Source organism: Camellia sinensis, chromosome 1, assembly GCF_055761805.1.
Source record: "Camellia sinensis isolate YWXY chromosome 1, ASM5576180v1, whole genome shotgun sequence".
Classification (NCBI taxonomy): domain Eukaryota; kingdom Viridiplantae; phylum Streptophyta; class Magnoliopsida; order Ericales; family Theaceae; genus Camellia; species Camellia sinensis.
In genome coordinates this window covers 239,799,742-239,824,900 of record NC_138961.1, presented here as the reverse complement: position 1 = coordinate 239,824,900, position 25,159 = coordinate 239,799,742, and the positions used below count along the sequence as shown (strand labels likewise).

Genomic DNA, 25,159 nt, shown 5'->3' with positions numbered 1-25,159 from the left:
AGCGGGCCTTGCGAACTCTCAGTACTTTGTAGGTCTGCAAAACTACTAGGAGAGTGTTTTCTATGCTCGAGCTGCGTTTCCTACGCTCAAGCAGCTAGAGTACGCAACTCGAGTGGGTGGGCGCTCAAGTGGCCTTTTCTGCGCTCGAGCATTGGGTTGTTGTTTGCAAAACTTTTGGATGTGTGTTTTCTACACTCGAGCGGCAAATTCTTGCGCTCGAGTGGTAAGCGTTCATTGTGTCTTGGCGCTTGAGTAGCCTTTCTTGCGCTCGAGCGGAACAACTTATTGTACCTGACGCTCGAGCGTTAAATCTCCCACTCAAGCGGACTGTGCCTATATCAGATCGCGAAAGTGACATTTTATATCACTTTTTCATTCTTCTCTCTCTCTAAAACTTTCCAAAAACCTAGATCTTAACTCTCTCTCTCTCTCTAAAATACCCTCTCTCTCTCTCTCTACATTTTCTCCTAGATCCATTGGTCTCTCCGCCCTAGTGTCTTTGGGAAAATGGTAGAGCATCTTGAAAGCTTCTGTTTGATCCGATTGGAGTTTAGTTTTGGCATCGTTGAAGTTTCGTCCTTGCTCCATTGATCTTATAAACTTGAGGTAGGGATTTTCTATACTTTAATATGGTTTTAAACTTCGGTTGTGTAACAATGGTGGGATTTGGGGATAATGTGAACAAATCTAGGGTTTTAGTGTAAAAGGGAAAGAGGGGTTTTGATAAATGAGGGACAAATGATTGTGGGGTTTGAAAATGATGTTATGTGGGATCAAAATAGTTGATTTTGCTACTTGGTTGATACTTGAGAAAATAGGGGGTTTGCCCTAAAATAATCATAATATTTATTTTGCATAAGTAAATGAAATTGATGTTGTTAAGCATGAAATTAAACGAGTTTGGAAATAAATAGAGGGTTTAAGTAGATGATACGCCTTATTTTTGGAAATTTTGAGTAAATTATCTGTCTTGAGATTTTATATCTGTTTAAAAATAATTGTATTGGGCTATCGGTGGAGGACAACTATGATTGTTGTAGAAATTACGTGAGAATTAGGTAAATTAAAACTAAAACATGGTTGGTTATCATTGAATATGATCATGTGATTCGGTTTAGGGTGGTTGCGTTGACCAACGGTGGGTTGGTTCAGGAATTTCATTCGGGCACTTCTCTGCGAGAGGAAGTTTGAGGGGTGGAGGATCCAGAGTTGTTTAGGATCTTCATTCGAGCGCTCCGTGCGAGTGGGAGTTTGAGGGGTGAATTCTGTTCATTCCTATGGTGGTCGGTGTTTGTGTTCGGTTAAGAAAGAAGAGGAGAGTGAAGCAAGAAGAGGCTGTCGATGTTCAGAGGTGAAGCTAAGTAGTTTCAGTCTCGGGTGGTTCTCGATGTTGCAAGGCGTCTGCAATGGAGGGAGTTGTTTGGGTCTCAGAGAAGAGGAGAGTGAAGCAGGAAGAGGAGAGTGAATGGTGCAAGAAAAGGCTGTCGATGTTCAGAGGTGAAGCAAAGGCGGTTCGGTCACAAGTGGTTCTCGACGGCAATGGAGCCTGAATGTCTGGCAAGTATGGAGGTTGAGTGTCCGTCAATGGTGCAGGGTGTTTGGGTCAGGCGTGGGGCTTAAGAGTGTATCAGTGTTTGAGTTAGACGTGGGGTGTTTCAAGAGTGTATCAGTGTAGCAGTGTGTAGTTGTGTTTTAGGTGGGGGCTCAAGTGTATGGTTTATTTTATTTTTTTTGTTGTATTTTAAAATTTAAAATCGTGAGGCGTAGGGGTTGGTTGTAAGAACGCGAGTAGCAGTAGTAGGAGAGTGAGTATTTACTCTTCGAATCTCTCTCATTGCGTTTTATTTCCTTGTACCTGTAAATTTCATGTTTTTAATGGAATTTGTCTTTGCTGATCAAAAAAAAAAAAATTGAATATGATCATGTGTAAATACATTGTACATGTATGATTGTTTGGGAGGAGAAAGGGGATGTACTCCATGTATGATTATGTGTTTAAATACATTATATATGTATGATTGTTTGGGAGGAGAAAGGGAATGGACTCCATTATAATTAAGTTGGCCAGAGTGTCCTGAGTAAAAGTCCTGAAATTTATACATGGGTGCCGATCTCGCGAACGAAATTTCCGTAAAATGAAAAATTGAAGTGTTTGTGTGTTAATGATGTGATTGTCGAACCATTGAGTTGTAGTCTCATTTGGGTTATTGAGAAATAATGCAATTGGCTCATATATTGAAATGAATTGAATGGAAATGGATTAAGATTTGGATTTGGTACCTTATGACTATATAAACTGTGAATGTTTTGTCACAGGCATAGTTTATGCATATTGCACTTATACCTCTATTAAATTCCATATATTGTGTTAGATTATTCTTACTGGGTTGTGGCTCACCCTACTTGGGAACAACATTTTCAGGTAATGATGGCGTGCCTCCACCAAGGCAATAGAATTGGAGGGACTTGTTTCTTTGTTTTGTTTCACTTTTTGTAAAGCCTAGGACTTAAATTGTATGAGCTAGTCTCATTTTTGTTGTAACCAAGCCAAGGCTTGGAAAGGTGTAAGCCTATAGGGCATTTATTTATATTAAACTCTTTTGTACTATTAACTCTATGAAATGAAAGAACGTTACACTCTGATTCATGTAGTTATTTATTTAAATTTCGGTTGAATCTATGGTTATATTTTGGGGGCATGAAGCATACCGGGTTTGAATACTTTGGGTACGTGGAAAGTGGCTAGTACACAATGGGTTTGTCTTGCTTGGTTGAGACGTTGATATGTATTGTATGCTTATGTGATAACATGCTGTTAAGGTGGGGAATTGGGTTGTGGAAAAATCAAAGGAGAGGGAAGATGAAGATGCTGTGCAGATGGGTTGTTGGATCAAATTCAGATTTTTTGAGAGGTGTATGCCTTCAATGTCCAAAGTGGAGAGCTCTATAAGTTGTACAAGCACACAAGATGGTATACTCATGAAACGATTTATTAAAAAATTTCCTGGTTTATGACTTCTGTTAGGTTTTATTCTTGGCAACCCCGTTTGACAAAACTCCTTTAAGTTGTATCTGTTTTCGCACTTTTTATTTCAGTGGGACCATGAGTGTTTAGATGCGAATCCAACCTAAATTGTGCCTTGCAAAGAAGTTTGTGATGTTAATGCTTCCAAGATTGCCACTTTGCTGATTATGTCGGGAATCGAGCTGCCCGGTCAGCTTGTGGGGGTCCAGGGAGTAGCGCCCCTTGGCGGGTCCGGGACAGCACCACGGTGGGATCGAGGGGCAGCGCCCCCGAAGCAAGCAAAATGCAAAATTACATTCAAAGTTGCCTGTCTGCCCTTGCTCGCTCGAGCGAAGGACTGCGTCTGCACAAAGACCTGAAAGAGGTGTTTGTTCGCTCAAGCGAAGGATGCGTGGCTCGACGAAGCCACTTATGGAAAACACGCGTCTTTGGTTCCTCGCTCGAGCAAAAGAAGCTTCGCTCGAGCGAGCCTCGCAGTTCCAGATTTCTATAAGTACGGGTTTCTGTCAGAATTTAGGATTACTTCTCCAGATCTTCTTCTTAGGTTCTAAGGTTTATATCTAGGGATATTTTGCTAGTTTTCTTTGATGTTTTGATTAAGTATTCAACTCATGGTTTAAAGAGTATACATCAAAGGATTGTTTGTTTATTCTATACAAAAGAGTGAGTTGTTCTTCGGTGGATTCTGAAGAATTCGAGCCTGAAGCTTTGGTGGATTCTGGAGTGGCTCATCGTCAAGACAATTCCGAGGTGAAAACAGGGTTGGAAGAGGCACATAGGGGTTGGTTCAATTCGGGCGTGGATTCACTAGGTAATTGAGAGTATACCTGTGTAATTCCTTTATGTATTCACAAATCAACATCTAGGGGATTTCTAGATTTTTCAATTGGTATCAGAGCTGGTCGTTCTATTTTTTTTAAAAAAAATCTTTTAGAACGAGATCTTGTTTGATTTGTGATAATGGATTCAATTCGTGAGGGAAATTCTATGGTTCGACCACCCCTACTTGACGGATCCAATTATTCGTTTTGGAAAGCTCGGATGAGATCGTTTTTAAAATCTATTGATGAAAAAGTTTGGCAATCTGTCATGTATGGGTGGACTGAATCGACGATTACTGTTGATGGAGTAACTTTCCCTAAACCAATTGATAAGTGGGACACAATTGATTACCAAAATAGTAGCTGGAATAGTAAAGCTATCAATTCTCTCTTTTGCGCTGTCACACTTGAAGAGTTTAGTCGTATTTGCAATTGTGAAGTCGCAAAAGAGGCTTGGGATATCTTACAAACTATTCATGAGGGCACTCCTTCTGTTAAACGCTCAAAACTTCAAAGGCTCACGTCTAGTTTTGAAAACCTTTCAATGAAAGATAGTGAGACCTTTGATGAATTTTTTGCGAAGTTGAGTGACATTGTAAATTCCAGCTTCAATTTAGGTAAAAAAAAAATACCAGAATCCAAAGTTATGGGAAAAATTTTGAGATCCTTGCCCGATCGGTTCCAACCAAAAGTTACGGCTATTGAAGAGGCTTAAGATGTTGATAACCTCAAGCTAGATCATTTGGTTGGAAATCTTCAAACTTATGAGGCACATATAAATTTCAAAAAGAAACAAAAAGATACTATTGCTTATAGTAGTGCTCATAGAGTTGGAGAAGATTCTGATGAGGACTGTGAGATAGATTCCAAGATTACGAATGCTTTTGTAAAACAATTTAAAAAATCTTTTTTGAAAAAGAATCCTAATCTTTTGGAATCTACTCATACTCATAAATCTAAAGGTAAAGATAAACTCAAAATTAATTCTATAGACAAGAAGGAGAAAGGAAAGATACAAGGGAACTCTGAAAGAGTCCAATGCTATAAATGCCAAGGATTTGGCCACTTTGCTTCAGATTGCCCCACTTGTTTGAAGAAGAAGAAAGCCCTCGCTATCACTTGGGATGATGAATCAGAATCTGATGAAGATGAAAGTGACAATGAAGATCAAGGTGAGGAGGGACATAAACAATTCCTTGCTTTCATGGCGGCTTCCGAAACTGAAGGACGAACAGAGTATCCGAAGAAGTCGATTGAGAATGCCACTAATGATGAATCCATGGAGAGTGATGATGAAGAGCTTGAGCAAGCTTATGAAAAGTTGTATAAGGAGTCTCTTAACTTATCCAAATTGAATGACAAACTCACTACGAAACTTAAAGCATGTGAAAGTGAGAATGTCAAATTAAAGAAAGAGATTTCTGAGGCTAGGAATGATGCCCTTAAGATTTCTAATGATCAACAAGCTCTTTGTGCCAAACTCTTGACTTGTGAGACAGAGAGGAATGAGCTACAACAAATCTATGCAACATATGAAGAAAAAATTGAAACTCTTGAGATGTCTCAAGTTGCTTTGGAAGAACTAATGATCAAGAAAGGGGAAGAACTCAAGTGTGCTATGGCTACCATTGGTCTCTGGAACAGAGGATCAAAGACTTTGAACAATATCATTGGGTCTCAACAAATTTGTTCTAACAAAAGTGGCATTAGTTTTGGTGATAAGAAAGAGCAAAAACAGAGTGCTTCCACATCTCATGATACAAGAACTCAAGGAAGGAAGAACAAAAAATTCAACATGAGGATGGACTTCTCAATCTTCCTAGAGTTGGTAAGGTCAAAGAAAAGAAGGTACACCCTATTTTTATTTGTCATCATTGTGGTATGCATGGTCATATTCGCCCTTATTGTTATAAGTTGCATGGGAGAGTGTATTTGCCTAGACCTAAAAATAGGAAGTTGGAAACCAAGTCGAGACGGGTTCCCATTGCAGGGGAAGGGAACCACAACATCAAGACACCACCCAAGAACCGCAATGCTCACAACTTTGTTTATACTAAAGCGGTTTGGGTGAGAAAACTTGACTTGTGTTAATTTGTTTATTTGTTTCAGTTTTTGGGTTTCTGTGTGTTTTGTTTTTTTTTTAAACAAAAAAAATGTGTGCATGTTCGTTTTTTGTCTTGCTTTGGTTAAAAAAAAAAAAAAAAAAAAAAAAAAAAAAAAAAAAACCAAAAGGATTTTCTTAGTATGGTTTTGCAAGCTTGAAATTTTTGAGTGGTCCTTGGTGCATATTGGAATTGATGAGAATATCAATTACATGTTAATTAGTGTGTGCTTTCTGTGGTCATTACTCATTTTGGAGTGTGTGTTCTTTGATTAGTATGTCTCATTCTGTACACACTCTTGGATTAGCAAATATTGGAGTCTTCCGCTTTAGTGATCTTTTTTCTCTATGGACTTCTGGCATGGTATTTTTTGTTTTTCTAGAGAATTTGACCGATACTAGCATATCTTGGGTGATGTTGAGTCTCTTAACCACCTTCCATCTTTTTACATCTCCACGGCTTTTCCCTCTGTTCTTTGGAGTCCAGCCACGAGGAAAAGGCTACCTCAGAGTCACCAACCAGGCTATCCTTATTATATCCATGCTTCTCTGGTTCGGTTTCCATACTCCTGAGCGTGTCAGCCACCAATGAGTGTGCAAAAGAAAGAAAAAATGTGCAACAGAAAAAAAAATGTGCAAAAAAAAAAAAGTGAAAAAAAAGAATTCATTGATTGAGGGGGAGCCTCCGCCTTTACTCACCAAATACCCCTTGATTCCTAGTGGTTTGACTTTCCTTTGTTGTGCTTAGATTCTCATACCGGAGGTCCAGCTTTCAGATCACTGCTAGGATTTAAATCTTGTGTTTGTCGAACTCCAAGAGTCACACACACACTTTTATCATGGGATCTATTCTTTTCACAATGCATTACTTTCTTTTATGAGGAATCTTCTAGAGGCTGTGCACATTGTGTTTTCAAGTAATTGTGCTTCTTGGATAGTCTTGTGTGTTTTAAGGTACTAATCTGAAATTCCTTGCTTGCTCCACCATATTATTTTTATCGTTTTCTTCCTGTTCATTGTTTTCAATGTTTGTGGTTGTTTTTCGTGAGGGGGAGTTTGGTTTAACATGAACTCTTTGAATTGTTTTGGTAAGGGAGATTGGCCTTAGTTGTGTTGCATGTTGTCAGGTGCATGTGTCTTACGTTTTTTGTGTTTTCCATCTCATACTTCAAGATAATCTTGTCATATGTTTATTGCTTTTTCATATACTCTTGTGGGACTAATAGTTGATTTGGAGATTGTGGCACTAATAGTTGTTTTGCAGATCATGACCTTGAGAAATAAGTTTGCTTTTGTTGGCTGTAATGGGTTGGGGTGTTTAGGATTTTATTTGTTAGGTGTGTTTTGTCACGGCATTGCCAAAGGGGGAGATTGTTAGGTTTTTATTCTTGGCAACCCCGTTTGACAAAACTCCTTTAAGTTGTATCTGTTTTTGCACTTTTTATTTCAGTTGGACTATGAGTACTTAGATGCGAATCCAACCCAAATTGTGCCTTGCAGAGAAGTTTGTGATGTTAATGCTTCCAAGATTGCCACTTCGCTGATTATGTCAAGGATCGAGCTGCTCGGTCAACTCGCGGGGGTCCAGAGGGTAGCGCCCCTTGGCGGGTCCGGGGCAACGCCACGGCGGGGTCGAGGGGCAGCGCCCCCGAAGCAAAATGCAAAATTGCATTCAAAGTTGCCTGTCCGCCCACGCTCGAATAAATTGTTTGTTCCCTGAAAATTGCCTGTGCAAGATGATATATTTATTTATAAATTTGTTGCCATCGTTGATGGAAAGATGCGCATTATATGATATTCCCGAATTGGCGCATGCTGTTAAGTTTGAATGGACATTTGGTGGTTGTGTCGTGCAATGATCATATTGAATTTGTGCATGTTTAAGTGTGCGTTAGGTTTGATTCCACTATGTGATCTAAGAGGATTTTTTTTATGTGATCTTCTCGAATGTTTGTTGCCCATAATTCTTGATCTCTATGATGGATTTCAGCTAACCTTTTGGTCTGGCAAGAGTGCATGTTATGATCAATTGCGCGTTACGTGCATGTTTTATTCTGTTCATTGTCTTGTGTACTTGATAGTAATCCAGTTTTGTCATATTTGTTGGTGAAGGACATTGAACCTACAGAAATTTGATCACCTGGTTATATATCCAATATTAACTTTTTATTACTTATTATTAAAAGGAAACAATTGGTAATTCTATAATGGCCTGGCATTGTATCCTGTTACTCTCTAATTTTTTTTTTTTTTGATAAGTTAGTCTCACATGAATTCTTATCAGTATCAAGTAGCCTCTCTCAGGATGGAGGTGGGGGAGCGAGACCCCCATAGAAGTTTCCTGCTACTAAGAGAAAAAGTAGGTGTTTAACACCATGAAATGTATTTCTAAGACACCTGTGCTCGCAAAACGATATGCATGTCTCACTTGCGACTCATACTGCATTTTTTTTTATTATTTATATTGAGCTAGGGTTTTTGAAATTAAGATAAGAGATACGAAGAGCAAAAGATTTCTATGAGAATTGGAGAATATAAGAGAAAAGAACGAGAGGAGAGAGTGAAGAAGAGATTGGGGAACAAATAGGCTGAACGAAGGACAGAAGCATTCTATGAGAATTGGAGATATAAGAGAGAAGAGAGAGGAATGGAGAGAGGCAAGAAGAGATTGAGGAGGAGATAGGCTGGGAGAGAGATTAACAAAGAGAGAAAGGAGACAATAGTTCTAGAAGGGGAGCAAGAGAAGCGAATATGAAAAGAACTATAAGACTGTATACTAAGTGAGAGAGGGAGGGAGATTACAGCTGTCAAATATTTATCTTATTGATCCAGCCAACTAAACCACCCTTGCTTCTCTCAAGGCCTGTTTTTGGCCTTATGAGAACCCTAGAAACACAAAGCTAACTTCTAATAATTAACCCTTCCTAACATAGAAACAATTAAGTCTCAAATTTCGTTCCACAACCCAGAGAATTTCATAAAACTAGAAAGACAACACTCTATGAATGTTGCTGGAGCAGATTCAGGCTGAATGAAAGGTGTATAACTTGATTTTGGGGTGTATTGTGTTTGTATACTTGCATCTTTTGGGATGTGATTTATGGAATGTTTTATTTATGTGTTTCTTTAGATTGAAGTTACATAATATATAGAGAAGATTTCTCTAGTAGTTAAGAAGTTTTGTTAAGGATATAGAAACTATATCACTTACTCTTGGGCATTAAAGCTTGATGATTCATACATAGAGTAAAGATCATGGAGGTAGCAAGTTTATGATGGATCCCATAACGAAAAAGGCATAATGCACTTGTTTTGATTCACATTTTGGATGCATGCATAGATTACTAGATTGTTTTCTGTAATTAGTGGTAGTGCCTCAGATACATTTGCCATGATGAAACACCTTTATTTAAGTAAAGTATTTTTGTTGCAAATGTATATTTTTTCTCGTGATTTTCTGATACTGCATGGCAATATAGTAGCCTAATAGATAACTAAAAACTAAATTGGGATAACATTCAAAGGCAGAAAGGCGAACAGTATAGCATCATGTTTGATGAATATATGCAATAAGCAGTCCTTGGGCCTCCATATCAAAGATGCTTTTGAAACTGGATATAATTTTCGTGGATTTTAACACATATTTTGCAATCTTATATATATTGTATGAAATTCTTTGACCTAGACACTGTTATTTGATGATTCAACCTTGGTACTGTATGTCTACTCTGTCTTTCCTTTTGCTTTCTTTGTAGTTCTGGTGCAGTACTCATTGCTTTGTTATGGATGTCTCTGTAGCCATTTTAAGAATATTTTTAATTTTCCATGAAAAAAGACTAGCATATATGCATAGAAGTGTGGTGAGTTATGAGAATAATGAACGGAATCAAGAAAATAATGTTAGAACATAAAAAATAACCCAAACACTTAATGTGATTTAATGCTTATCAAAAGAATAAAAAACTTAATGACACAATAAATAAGAAGCAAAACTAATTGCCTTACATGTGTCCACCAAACATGGAAGCAATACTGACTACATTGTACATATATTGTTTATGCTTAGAAGAGAGAGCAATATATATATATATATATATATTCAAAAGATAAAAAACTATTTTTTTATTTTTTATTTTTTAACGAAAATTTTTCTGCTATTAGCATATGTGCACAGTGAATTTAAACAAAACAAATGTGCAAGGTTGCAATTATTGGGCTACTTAACTTAGCAGGGGCTTGCATTACTTCCTGGGATTTTAATATGTATTTAATGTGATTCAAAAGTTTGAAGAGATCCTTAAAATAATTGGGTTAAGTTGAGTTAGGGAAGGGAAAAAAATCATAAAGATTAAGTTGAGTTAACGGGAAAAAAATTGTAAATCTTTGCTTGGTTTTGATGCACAAAGATTGTTTTATATACTTAGATTTTATGCATTCAAAGCTTGTTGTATATCTTAGAAATGAGGATGAAAAGTTCAGACATAAATTTATGAAGTTTTAAGCCATTGATTGTGATTGTGTTTTGGAGCTGTTTTGCCTTATTGTTTTCTCCATGATACACAGCTATATTGCCTTACTGTTTTTCTCCATGATATACAGCTCTGTTAGTTGTTGATTACTCAATATGGAGGTACAAGGAATATGAACTTATAAAATGCTGCAATCCTTACTGACAGATGTGCATAGTCATGTGGGAAATTTTTTATGTCATATTCTGCCACATTTGAGAACCTTTTCTTGAGATTGATGATGTATAGTGTGTTATGATGTGTCAAATCGGGAACTATGAATGCGTCCATGCATGGGGTAGCCAATTGCTAATGTATTAGAGCATCTCCAATGCACTAGGCATATAATACTTATTAGTTAAAATGCCTAGTGTGATTCACTTTTTTTCAATTCCAATGCACTAGGCATATGATTAGGCATTTTGGCTCAACTCATATTCACTAGCTACATGTAGCTAGCCTTCAACGCTAGGCAAAATGTATTCAATCATTAGGATCATTTCCCTCCATCTTTGTTGTTGACGTGGCATTCTATAAAATTAATAATATTTAGATAAATAGCTAAAATAAAGAGCATGGTTGGAGTAAAAACATAAAACAGTTGATAGGCAAAATAAAATATATACTTTATAGTAATATTCAGATAGGTAAAATGCCTACTACCGTTGGAGATGCTCTTAGATAACTTGACATTTGGTGTTTTTGTGAGAACCCGAATATAAAAATAAAGTAAATAATTAATTAATAATAATTTTACAATGTCAAATATTTTGATGGTGAATCCTAAAGTGCAAATTAAATATTTAAAGGGTCTTTTAATTAATTTTAAAACTTAAAATAAATTTATGGTGAAAGTATTTAATTTAGAGGCAAGATTTATCATTTAAAAAAAAATAGAGGGCAAGTTAGTAAGTATATTTTGTTATAATAATAGTTATATTTTATTTAAATTAATGGGCTAGAAAATAAAATAATATAAAGAGATAATAATTTAGAGCCTTTTTGTTTAGATACATAAAGTAACCCTAGGTTGGCTAATACAATATACAACAGTAGCAACAGCAGCCACGGGGAGAGAGAGGTTGAGAGAAAAGAAGAAAAAAAAAAAAAAAAAGATTGCAAACAAGGAAGAACTTTTGGTGTGTGGCAGGTTTCTAACTTTCTTCTTTCTTTTATTTTTGCTCTTTATCCTTGTTGTATTTCATGATTTAATTCATTGATGGAGGGGTTGTAAGTTTATGTATTTTGTATATATATATATATACTGTAAAGAAATCTGAGGAGAAAAACTGGTGCGTAAAGAATGGGTGTAATTCTTAGTTCAAAAATTCTGTACAGAATTGCAAACTTTAAAAATCAAGAAACCATATCAAACGAATGAATTTTGAACTGAAATTTTTACAGTAGATCAATTACATATTGAATTGCATATCTGAAATTTTTCATAATTTTTGGGAGTCAAAATCCATATAAACTGATGCGTTCAAATCTGTCCAGAAAACTGGTTTAAACAGTAAGTTCGGGAGTGTTGTTCTCTTTGGGTATAAATCCGAAAATTATCAAATCAGCGTCATTAGAACCGGTTACGAGTCTAGGTTCTTACGTTTTTTGCCTTGCGTTGATTGCTCATGTATACTAAGAGAACCATTAATTTATTTAAAGTACTGCAGAAAACAACTTGTTTGGGCATAATTAATTGTAATTAATTATTTTGATAAGAAAATCAAGTAAAACCAATTGGGTTTGAAACTTAGGATATATTAGTTGATATCTTGAGGGTTTTGGATTTTTTTGAATGGTGTAGAGTGGGTTTTTAATTTTCAGAGTTAGTGAACAGTTCGGGAAAATTTATCAAAAATTCTATTTTATCTCCAAGTCACATTTAATTAAGTTTCGACCGGAACCCATGTCTTGGGTAATTTTAGACCTTGAAGAACATGAACTTAGGTAATATTTAAGAGTAACGGTGAGTTGGGTTGAGCCGTGTTAGTGCGCTTTAGTTGAGGTTACTTAGTTCCTATTCTTTAGTATTTTTAAATCAGTAGTAATGTGTAGTTTTTATATTCGAGGATTACATTATTTCGTTTCCAGATGAGTAGTTTCATGTTATATATTTTTATAAATGTTCCCCCTACCCTGAACTGTTGGAAAATTAAATTGTTGTTTCAGGACTAAACTGTTTTGATAAATTATTATATTATCAATGGAATTAAATTATTTCTGAAACATATGTGAACTTGGCATACTGTAAACTATTTTTTTTGGTCTCATGTTTACAATGGTGAACTGCCATGTTTTGCGAAACTGATGTGTATTGATTATTGGGACGATCTGTGTATTTTAGTCCAGAAAAATTATTTCACTGTGTGTGGTGACCCTGGCCACTAGGGAACAGATCCAGGTTGGGCCGTGATGACTCTAGTGCTCAACGATTGTAAGGAAAAGACCTAGGTTAAGCTAGGTGACCTTCAATCGGATCGTCTTTGAGAAAAAGCCTAGGTTGCCACCTTGAGGATGACTCTTAGTTCGGTATTGGATCTAACGAGACTTATAGCCTTGAGAATTGTGTGGCATATTACTTGTTATTTTCTTGGTACCCAGAAAATTATTGGTGTTCATGTTGTAATCTGTTTTAAGTGAAAAATGTCATTTATCATGTTCTCGAGAGACATGAGTATTTTAACTGTTGAACTGTGAAACCTTCTTTTTGAAACAGATTCTCTTTACCAAATTGTATGCCAATCTAGATTCTGTGATATATATCTTATTTTGGAATTAATCCCTTTTTTCAAAACTGTATATACTATCCATGTTGCTACTAACTGAGCTATCAGCTAACTTAGTTGTTTACCATTTCCAAGTGTTAGAAGGACTTAGAGTGAACTCATGTCATAGCGGGGACTCAATTCCATGGACCTCTAAGACATTCATTTATTTTGTTTTAGATAGTTATGTCAAGTTTGTGCATATTTATATTTATATTTGTTGAGGTTCATTTAAGATTATTTTGATATGTGGGTTGTTTTTATCCCATAAGTTTGGATGGTATTGATTACGGTTGATTTTGCTGTTTATACTTGTGGCATGACACTGGATTGAGTTTTGGTTATTTATTAATGAACTATTTTATAGTTATTCAATGTGTATGGTTTCATATTTAGGTTTACGTGTGCCTTGGGCTAAGGCCCTATGGGCCACAGCCGGTCATACCTGGGTTTGGGGTGTAACAGTTTTTTTTTGCTTGTATAGTGGAGAGTAAATCTCCAAATGAGACAAGCATAGACCAAACAGTTGCCCCAGCTGTATCATCCTCAACCACAAGCAATGCAGAAAGCACTCCCAACATAGACGAACTGAACATTTCTTCTCAGCTTCGAAAGTTCTCTTACAATGAGTTTAAGTCTGCTACGAGGAATTTTAGACCTGAGAATCTCCTTGGGGAGGGAGGATTTGGTTGTGTTTACAAAGGTTTGATCAATGAGAGTGGAACTACACCAGTGAGGCCTGGAACAGGGCTTACGGTTGCAGTAAAAACCCTCAATCATGATGGACTTCAGGGTCATAAGGAGTGGCTTGTATGAATATTTCTCCTTTTCAGAAAGATTTCTGCAACACAGTATCTTTGTTTTACTTGTTATGATTGATGGTTCTTTTTTACTTTTCGTTTGGCAGGCTGAAGTAAATGTTCTTGGTGATCTTCTTCACCCTAATTTGGTTAAATTAATTGGGTGTTGCATTGAGGATGATCAAAAGCTGCTTGTATATGAGTTTATGCCTCGGGGAAGTTTGGAAAATCACCTGTTCAAAAGTATGCAACTGGACTAATTCTTTCTTTAAATATGTCCATATGCCTCACCCATCAACTGACTTCTGCTAATTATTTTAAAAACAAATGACACCTATAATTTCTGTGGCAGGGTCTTTGCCTCTTCCTTGGTCTATCAGAATGAAAACTGCAATTGGTGCTGCAAAAGGTCTTACCTTTCTTCATGAGGAAGCTGAAAGGCCAGTCATATATCGAGATTTTAAAACCTCTAACATCCTTTTAGATGTGGTATGTTGCTTCAATGGTTCATAGAACAACATAGTATTCCTATTGTTTAGTCTTATAGTTTTCTCAAACTTGTTTTTTCAGGACTGCAATGCGAAGCTTTCTGATTTTGGACTTGCAAAAGATGGCCCAGAAGGAGATAAGACCCATGTGTCTACTCAAGTAATGGGAACATGTGGCTATGCTGCCCCATAGTATGTCATGACAGGTCAGCATGGTTAAATTATATCTTCATTATTTATTTATTTATTTTGGATATATTTGAAATCTCATCTGTATCTGTGCTCTGTCCCCTTCTGGTTCCTACATCCTGGTTCATGAGATTTTTGGACTGGATTTATGATATTCTATTGTTTCCTTTATAAGAAGGCATTACTTGAATGTAGAATACTGCATGTGACTCTTTTCAGGCACATTTCTCTGAGTGCCATTAATTTGCTCTGTCAACTTAGTTTCCAAATAAGGGCTTGAAATTCCCTATTTGTTTCCCCTTTTTAAATGGTGAATAATATTTACTTTGAATCATATGATATGGTTGATGGTTTGAGGACGAACTGAAAATACTTGAATATATGTATAGAAACACAAAATTTGGTGTGAGAATGAATTATATATGGGTCTGCAAATGAACCCGCCTGAGCCAAGTAAAATACTAGGTTGTTCCGGATTGGCTTGACAAAGATGGAATGGCGTTTGAGCTTTGCTTGAACTTAGGTGAGCTAGGCCTGGTTTCCAATAAAGAAAATTCTTCTGTGAATATTCACATGATTATAATTTATCAATATATATATATATTCACATGATTATAGCCAGAAAACTAGAAAAATGATCAGATCAATGCACTGGACAGCAAAGATCTTATTAAAAAAATAACGCCCAATTAGTACACATTAATATGTGTTTGGAAGGGAAAAAATTGAGTACACACCTAACTTTTGGCATAATATACAAAGCGATGGTTCCAAGACTTGAACCCATAGCTTCAAGGTTATTAGGTCAAGTTTTAACCATTGAACCAATGGTCACCCCTAGCAAAGATCTTATTCCTGTCATAATTTATACATATTTCATTTAGTATGGACGAACCTAGAAGAAGCGTGAATTATAAGTTACTATATAGTTTCTGTATTTGTTTTGATTCTGATGTTTAATTTACCTTAGGTGTCACACCCCAAATCCGGGCATGATCGGCCGTGGCCCACAGGGACTTAGCCCAAGGCACACGTAAGCCTAAATACGAATCCAATCACATTGAACAACTGAACAATAGTCCAATAATAAATAACCAAAACTCAATCCAGACATGTCACAATTATAAGCGGCAAAATCAACCGTAATCACAAACCATCCAAACTTATGGGATATAAACAACCCACATATAAAAAAATAATCCTAAATGAACTTCGATAAGAATAAATATAAATATGCACAAACTTGACATAACACTCTAAACTAAAGGAATGCCCTAGAGGTCCATGCAATTGAGTCCCCGCTACGCCATGAGGCCACTCTAAGTCCTTCTAACACCTGGAAGTGATAAAAACTAAGTCAGCTGATAGCTCAGTGAGTAGCAACATGGATAGTAAATACAGTTTTGAAAACAGGGTTCAATTCCAAAATAAGTTATATATCACAGAAACTAGATTGGCATACAGTTTGGTAAATACAATCTGTTTCAAAAAGATGGTTCCACAGTTCAACACTTAAAATTCTCATGTCTCGCAAGAACATGATAAACAACATTTTCTACTTAAAACAGATTATAACATGAACACCAATAATTTTCTGGGTACCAATAAAAACAAATAATCTGCCACACATTTCTCAGGCTATAAGCCCCGTTGGATCCAATACCGAACTAAGAGTCATCCTCAGGGTGGCACCTGGGCCTTTTCTCAAAGACGATCCGATTGAAGGTCACCTAGTTGTTTTTAAAGGTCTGTTCCTTACAATCGTTGAGCACTAGAGTCATCACGGCCCAACCCGGATCTGTTCCCTAGTGGCCAGAGTCACCACACACAGTGGAATAATTTCCCTGGACTAAAAACACACATGGTCCCAATAATCAATACACATCAGTTTCGCAAAACATGGTAGTTCATCATTATAAACATGAGACCAAAACAAATAGTTTACAGTATGCCAAGTTCACACATGTTTCAGAAATAATTTGATTCAATTGATAATATAATAATTTATCAAAACAGTTTAATCATGAAACAACAATTTAATTTTTCCAACAGTTCAGGGTAGGGGAACATTTATAAAAATATGTAGCATGAAACTACTCACCTGAAACGCAATAATATAATCCTCGAATAGAGTATGAAAGTCCAACTAGCGCCCTGAACCAAGTATAAAAACTACACGTCACTACAAATTTAAAAATACTAAAGAATACGAACTAAGTAACCCCAAACTAAAGCGCACTAACACGGCTCAACCCAACTCACCGTTACTCCTAAATATTACCTAAGTTCATATTCTTCAAGGTCTAAAATCACCCAAGACATAGATTCCGATCGAAACTTAACTAAAAATGACTTGGAGATGAAACAGTGTTTTAAACCAGTTTTCCCAATCTATTCGCTAACTTTGAAAATTACAAAACCCACTCCACGTTGTTCGAAAAATTCCAACAACCTCCAGATGTGATCTAATACATCCTAAGTTTCAAACCCAATTGGTTTCACTTGATTTGCTTATCAAAATAATTTTCTACAATTTATTATATCCAAACAGGTTGTTTTCTGCAGCACTTTAAAGAAATTGACGGTTCTCTTAATATACACGAGCAATCAATGCAAGGCCAAAAACATACGAAACTAGTCTCATAACCGGTTCTAATGACACTAATTTGATAATTTTTGGATTTATACCCAAAGAGAACAACACTCCCGAATTTACTATTTCGGACTGGTTTCCTGGACAGATTTGAATACCTCAATTTATATGGATTTCGATTCCCAAAAATTATGAAAAAAAATCAGATATACAATTCAATATGTAATTAATCTACTGTAAAAATTTCAGATTAAAATTCATCCGTTTGATATGGTTTCTTGATTTTTAAAATTTGTGACTTTGTACAGAATTTTTGGACTGAAAATTACACCCAATCTTTACACATAAATTTAGCTCCTCAAGTTTCTTAATAGGATATCTATATACACAATACATAAACCTACAACATCTCCATCAATGAACAAAATAATTATAGAATAAGGATGAAGAACAAAAAGAAGAGAAGAAAACCAAGGAGAGCTAACCTTTGATGATCACACACGACACAACACACCCAAAAGTTCTTTGATTGCAACGTCTTCTTCTTTTTTTCCTTCTCTCTAACCCTCTCCCGTGGCTGCTGTTGTTGCCCTATGTGGTGAACAAATAATAGAGTAGGGTTTGTGTTTATTTTATTTTATACTAGTGGTGGGCACACATAGGTCAAATAAATAGATAAATATACAAAACATATGTATAAGTTACATGCAACTCAAATGGTAGGAGTCTTATATATTAACCTTGTGGTCTAGAGTTCAAGTCACCCCCTCCTCTCTCTCTCTTTTTATTTTTATTTTTATAATAAACCTTGTCTCTAAATTAAAGACTTTCACCATAAATTTATTTTAGGTTTAAAATTAATTAAAAGATCCTCCAATAATATTTAATTTGCACCTTAAAATTCACCACCAAAATATTTGAGATTGTAATATTATTATTTAATTATTTACTAAATTTTTATATTCGGGTTCTCACATTCTCCCCTTCTAAAAAAAAATTTCGTCCTTGAAACTAACCTGAGTAAATCGTGAGAATAGATGTGGGTACTTCTCGCGCATCTCGTCCTCGCATTCCCAAGTCGCCTCTTCAACTAAATGATTACGCCACAATACCTTAACCAATTTAATGACCTTTGTACGCAACATTTTCTTTTTCGAATCCAAAATCTGAACAGGTATCTCCTCATACGAAAAATCCTCTCTAATCTGAAGCGGCTCATAATCTATCACATGCGACGGACTGTGCACATATTTCCTCAGCATAGACACGTGAAACACATTATGCACTCCTGCCAACCTAGGGGGTAAAACAACACGGTACACAACCTCACTAACCTTCTCTAATACCTCAAATGGTCCAATGTATCTAGAACTCAACTTTCATTTATTTCCAACCCTGATGACTCCTTTCCATGGTGATCCTTTCAAGAATACCATATCCCCCGCATGAAACTCTAAGTCTCTCCCACGATGATCAGCATAACTTTTTTTTTTTTTTTCTACTCTGAGCAGTCAATAATCTCTCTCTAATGCTGATAATTTTCTGTGTAGCATCCTCTACCAAATCAGGTCCCAACATTTGCCTTTCACCAACCTCATACCAACACAAAGGAGACCTACACTTCCTTCCATACAAAGCCTCATAAGGAGCTACTCCCAAACTAGAATGATAACTATTATTATAGGCAAACTCCATGAGCGGCAAATAATCATCCCAATTACCTCTCCACTCCAAGGCACAAGCCCTCAACATATCCTCAAGGGTTTGAATAGTTCTCTTTGATTGCCCATCTGTCTGAGGGTGAAATTTAACCGAGTACCTATAGCTGACTGTAACGCACCCCAAAACTTAGACACAAAACGAGGGTACCAATCTGACACTATTGACACTGGTGCACCATGCAATCTAATAATCTCCTTCACATACAACTGTGCAAATCAAGCTAGAGAATAGGTCATCCGTACTGCAATAAAATGTGCTGACTTGGTTAATCTATCAACATCTACCCAAACTGCATCGTGATTACTACTAGTACGAGGTAATCTGCACACGAAGTTCATGGTAACATGATCCCACTTCCACTCTAGTATAGTTAAGGGTTGTAGTTTCTCCGCAGGTTTCTAATGTTCTACTTTAACCTGTTCACAAACCAAATACTGAGCCACAAATTTTGCAATATCTCCCTTCATACCATTCCACCCAAAGTGTTCATAAAGATCCCGATACATCTTAGTACTTCCAAGATGAATGCTATAACTATAACTAGAACTATGTGCCTCTACCATAATCTCCTTCCTCAAATCACCACCAGCAGGAACACAAATTCAGCCACGGAATCTAAGCAACCCATCATCACTAACCACAAAGTCTATATGCTTACCCTCTGCCATCTCTCCTTTAATACGCTCACACTGGGGGTCAATCTCCGGTGCTATACGAATCCGTTCTCTCAAGGTCGGCTGAACTGTCAATTGACTACAATAAGCCTTATTACCAGGTGTAACAACCTCAAGCCTCAAACGTCTCATGTCTTCCACCAAACAACTCTCAATAGACAAACCAGCTATATCTCCAACTGCGACCTTCCTACTCAAGGTATCTGCAACCACATTTGCCTTCCCCGGATGATATAAAATATTCACATCATAATCTTTTAGTAACTCAAGCCATCTTCTTTGCCTCAAATTTAGTTCCTTCTGTGTGAAAATATACTTCAAACTCTTATGATCAGTGTAAATCTCACATGACTCTCCATACAAATAATGCCGCCAGATCTTAAGAGCAAAAATCACTGTTGCTAACTCCAAGTCGTGCGTAGGATAATTTCTGTAATGTACTTTCAACTATCGTGACGCATAAGCAATCGCCTTCCCATGTTGCATGAGCACACATCCTAAACCCTGTCGTGAAGCATCACTATAAATCACAAAACCACCTCCATCTGTAGGTAAGGCAAGGATTGGAGCTGATGTCAACCTCTGTTTAAACTCTTGGAAACTACGCTCACAATCATCATTCCACTCAAACTTTACCCCTTTCCTGGTGAGATTAGTAAGTGGCAAAGCAATACGGGAGAATCCTTCCACAAACCGTCTATAATACCCAGCAAGCCCTAGAAAGCTACGTACCTCCGTTACAGAAGTAGGTCGTGGCCAATCAACAATTGCTGTCACCTTCGTGCTATCCACAGATACCCCATCTTTACTCACTACATGACCCAAAAAGGATACACTGCTCAACCAGAATCCACACTTCTTAAATTTTGCATACAATCTCTTCTCCCTAAGGATCTGCAGTACTACCCTCAAATGCTGCTCATGCTCCTCCTTACTCCTCGAATAAATTAGGATGTCATCAATAAATACTACCACAAATTTATTCACTTGGGGCTTAAATACTCTGTTCATTAAATCCATAAATGCGGCTGGTGCATTTGTGAGACCAAAAGGCATCACCAAGAACTCATAATGCCCGTAACGGGTTCTAAAAGCAGTCTTAGGAACATCCTCATCCCTTACCTTCAACTGGTGATAGCCTGACCTCAAGTCAATTTTAGAGAATACTTGAGCTCCCTGAAATCGGTCCAACAGATCATCAATGCGTGGCAAAGGATACCTATTCTTCACTGTGACTTTGTTCAGTTCTCTATAATCAATACACAATCTCATAGACCCATCCTTCTTCTTCACAAACAACACAAGTGCTCTCCAAGGTGAAATACTAGGCCTAATAAAACCTTTGTCTAACAACTCCTATAACTGAGTTTGTAACTCCCTCAACTCCAACGGCGCCATTCTATAGGGCACTTTAGAAATAAGTGTCGTGTCAGGGACCAAGTTAATGGAAAATTCTACGTCACGATCTAGAGGAAGTCTAGGTAGATCCTTTAGAAAAACATCAACACATCACCTACTACAGGCAACTCCTCTAACTTCCATTATGGCAGTTCAATACTCACCACACAAGCTAAGTAACCATGATACCTTTTTCTCAACATTCTGTTAGCCTAAAGGGAAGAAGTAAAACAGATAGAAGACCCTTTCCTATCCCCCTGAAAGAAAAACTCAAGTTGTCCTAGCATAGCAAAAACTACCCCCATTCTAAAACAATCAATAGAAGCATGATGCTTCGTCAACAAATCCATCCCCGAAATCACATAAAAATCCTTCATCTCTAAAGATATCAAATCCACTAGAAAAATCCTACCATCCATCTTTATCTGACAAGATCTACAGACATCTCTCAACACTACTGTTTCTCCTAGTGGATTACACACGGTAATACAAACATCAAAGGCTCACAAAGAATCGAAAATCTGTGTAAATATCTAGGTACCAACTCTTAACCTTCAAAATGAAATCAAGAAAGATTCAACATAAGCTTAAAAAACTAACTTAACCATACAATACTAAGGACTATAGGGACTCGGACCTCGTCTAAATGATGAAATGCAAGATATGTAACTCGATAAACTATAGCTCTGATACCACAATTGTCACACCCCAAATCCGGGCATGATCGGCTGTGGCCCACAGGGACTTAGCCCAAGGCACACGTAAGCCTAAACACGAATCCAATCACATTGAACAACTGAACAATAGTCCAATAATAAATAACCAAAACTCAATCCAGACATGTCACAATTATAAGCGGCAAAATCAACCGTAATCACAAACCATCCAAACTTATGGGATATAAACAACCCACATATAAAAAATAATCCTAAATGAACTTCGATAAGAATAAATATAAATATGCACAAACTTGACATAACACTCTAAACTAAAGGAATGCCCTAGAGGTCCATGCAATTGAGTCCCCGCTACGCCATGAGGCCACTCTAAGTCCTTCTAACACCTGGAAGTGATAAAAACTAAGTCAGCTGATAGCTCAGTGAGTAGCAACATGGATAGTAAATACAGTTTTGAAAACAGGGTTCAATTCCAAAATAAGTTATATATCACAGAAACTAGATTGGCATACAGTTTGGTAAATACAATCTGTTTCAAAAAGATGGTTCCACAGTTCAACACTTAAAATACTCATGTCTCGCAAGAACATGATAAACAACATTTTCTACTTAAAACAGATTATAACATGAACACCAATAATTTTCTGGGTACCAATAAAAACAAATAATCTGCCACACATTTCTCAGGCTATAAGCCCCGTTGGATCCAATACCGAACTAAGAGTCATCCTCAGGGTGGCACCTGGGCCTTTTCTCAAAGACGATCCGATTGAAGGTCACCTAGTTGTTTTTAAAGGTCTGTTCCTTACAATCGTTGAGCACTAGAGTCATCACGGCCCAACCCGGATCTGTTCCCTAGTGGCCAGAGTCACCACACACAGTGGAATAATTTCCCTGGACTAAAAACACACATGGTCCCAATAATCAATACACATCAGTTTCGCAAAACATGGTAGTTCATCATTATAAACATGAGACCAAAACAAATAGTTTACAGTATGCCAAGTTCACACATGTTTCAGAAATAATTTGATTCAATTGATAATATAATAATTTATCAAAACAGTTTAATCATGAAACAACAATTTAATTTTTCCAACAGTTCAGGGTAGGGGAACATTTATAAAAATATGTAGCATAAAACTACTCACCTGAAACGCAATAATATAATCCTCGAATAGAGTATGAAAGTCCAACTAGCGCCCTGAACCAAGTATAAAAACTACACGTCACTACAAATTTAAAAATACTAAAGAATACGAACTAAGTAACCCCAAACTAAAGCGCACTAACACGGCTCAACCCAACTCACCGTTACTCCTAAATATTACCTAAGTTCATATTCTTCAAGGTCTAAAATCACCCAAGACATAGATTCCGATCGAAACTTAACTAAAAATGACTTGGAGATGAAACAGTGTTTTAAACCAGTTTTCCCAATCTATTCGCTAACTTTGAAAATTACAAAACCCACTCCACGTTGTTCGAAAAATTCCAATAACCTCCAGATGTGATCTAATACATCCTAAGTTTCAAACCCAATTGGTTTCACTTGATTTGCTTATCAAAATAATTTTCTACAATTTATTATATCCAAACAGGTTGTTTTCTGCAGCACTTTAAAGAAATTGACGGTTCTCTTAATATACACGAGCAATCAATGCAAGGCCAAAAACATACGAAACTAGTCTCATAACCGGTTCTAATGACACTAATTTGATAATTTTTGGATTTATACCCAAAGAGAACAACACTCCCGAATTTACTATTTCGGACTGGTTTCCTGGACAGATTTGAATACCTCAATTTATATGGATTTCGATTCCCAAAAATTATGAAAAAAAATCAGATATACAATTCAATATGTAATTAATCTACTGTAAAAATTTCAGATTAAAATTCATCCGTTTGATATGGTTTCTTGATTTTTAAAATTTGTGACTTTGTACAGAATTTTTGGACTGAAAATTACACCCAATCTTTACACATAAATTTAGCTCCTCAAGTTTCTTAATAGGATATCTATATACACAATACATAAACCTACAACATCTCCATCAATGAACAAAATAATTATAGAATAAGGATGAAGAACAAAAAGAAGAGAAGAAAACCAAGGAGAGCTAACCTTTGATGATCACACACGACACAACACACCCAAAAGTTCTTTGATTGCAACGTCTTCTTCTTTTTTTCCTTCTCTCTAACCCTCTCCGGTGGCTGCTGTTGTTGCCCTATGTGGTGAACAAATAATAGAGTAGGGTTTGTGTTTATTTTATTTTATACTAGTGGTGGGCACACATAGGTCAAATAAATAGATAAATATACAAAACATATGTATAAGTTACATGCAACTCAAATGGTAGGAGTCTTATATATTAACCTTGTGGTCTAGAGTTCAAGTCACCCCCTCCTCTCTCTCTCTTTTTATTTTTATTTTTATAATAAACCTTGTCTCTAAATTAAAGACTTTCACCATAAATTTATTTTAGGTTTAAAATTAATTAAAAGATCCTCCAATAATATTTAATTTGCACCTTAAAATTCACCACCAAAATATTTGAGATTGTAATATTATTATTTAATTATTTACTAAATTTTTATATTCGGGTTCTCACATTAGGTAAACAACAATGATGTGTGGTAATGGCTGCCTCTACTTGATTGATGATACTTGGTTATATAGTTTGATATGGACACACTTAAATGTGACACTACAATTTGGATATGGAATGCTTGTCTCAAATTGTAGGCACTTGGGTTATGGCTATATATATGTTATGTATATGCTCTATGTAATGTTTGTGTTTGGCATGTTTAAAAGAACAACAGAGAGTTATATATATCATCCATTTTATGGCAGGACATCTGACATCAACGAGTGATGTCTACAGCTTTGGGGTTGTTTTACTTGAAATGTTGGCTGGCCGACGATCCATGGACAAAAGCCGACCAAATGGGGAGCATAACTTAGTAGAATGGGCACGACCATACCTTGGAGATAGGTGAAAGTTCTATCAACTATAATAGATCCTCGCCTTGAGGGTCACTTTTCTGTAAAGGGTGCACATAAAGCAGCTCAGTTGGCTTCTCATTGCCTTACCCGTGATCCAAAAGCCAGACCTCTGATGAGTGAAGTTATTGAACACCTGAAGCCTTTACCCGACCTCAAGGATATGGCCTGTTCCTCATCCTACTTCCAGGCTATGCAGGCTGAACGGGCTGGGATTATTAATCCATATACTAGAAATGGCACTAAACAGCAGATGAGAGTGTTACCAAAGAATGGGCAACCAGCCCGCAGCCCCTCCCAACCAAACGGCCAATATGCTTCTCCATATCACCATAATTATCCTCATCACTCATCAAAACCTATTATCAGACAATCCGAACATTGA

The 25,159-nt window shown here is 36.6% G+C and overlaps 2 long non-coding RNA genes and 1 pseudogene across 2 annotated transcripts; 1 reads left to right on the top strand and 2 right to left on the bottom strand.

The window, feature by feature from the left end:
• The first annotated feature begins 1,406 nt into the window (after positions 1–1,406).
• On the top strand, positions 1,407–25,159 carry LOC114306558 (serine/threonine-protein kinase PBL34-like; annotated as a pseudogene).
• Positions 15,757–18,204, bottom strand: LOC145804718 (uncharacterized). Its single transcript, XR_014347053.1, has 2 exons — positions 17,776–18,204; positions 15,757–16,851 (listed from the first exon to the last, which is right to left on the bottom strand). It is a non-coding gene; the product is annotated as an uncharacterized LOC145804718 (long non-coding RNA).
• LOC145804719 (uncharacterized) lies at positions 21,904–23,804 on the bottom strand. The gene is made up of 2 exons (XR_014347056.1): positions 22,913–23,804; positions 21,904–22,147 (listed from the first exon to the last, which is right to left on the bottom strand). It is a non-coding gene; the product is annotated as an uncharacterized LOC145804719 (long non-coding RNA).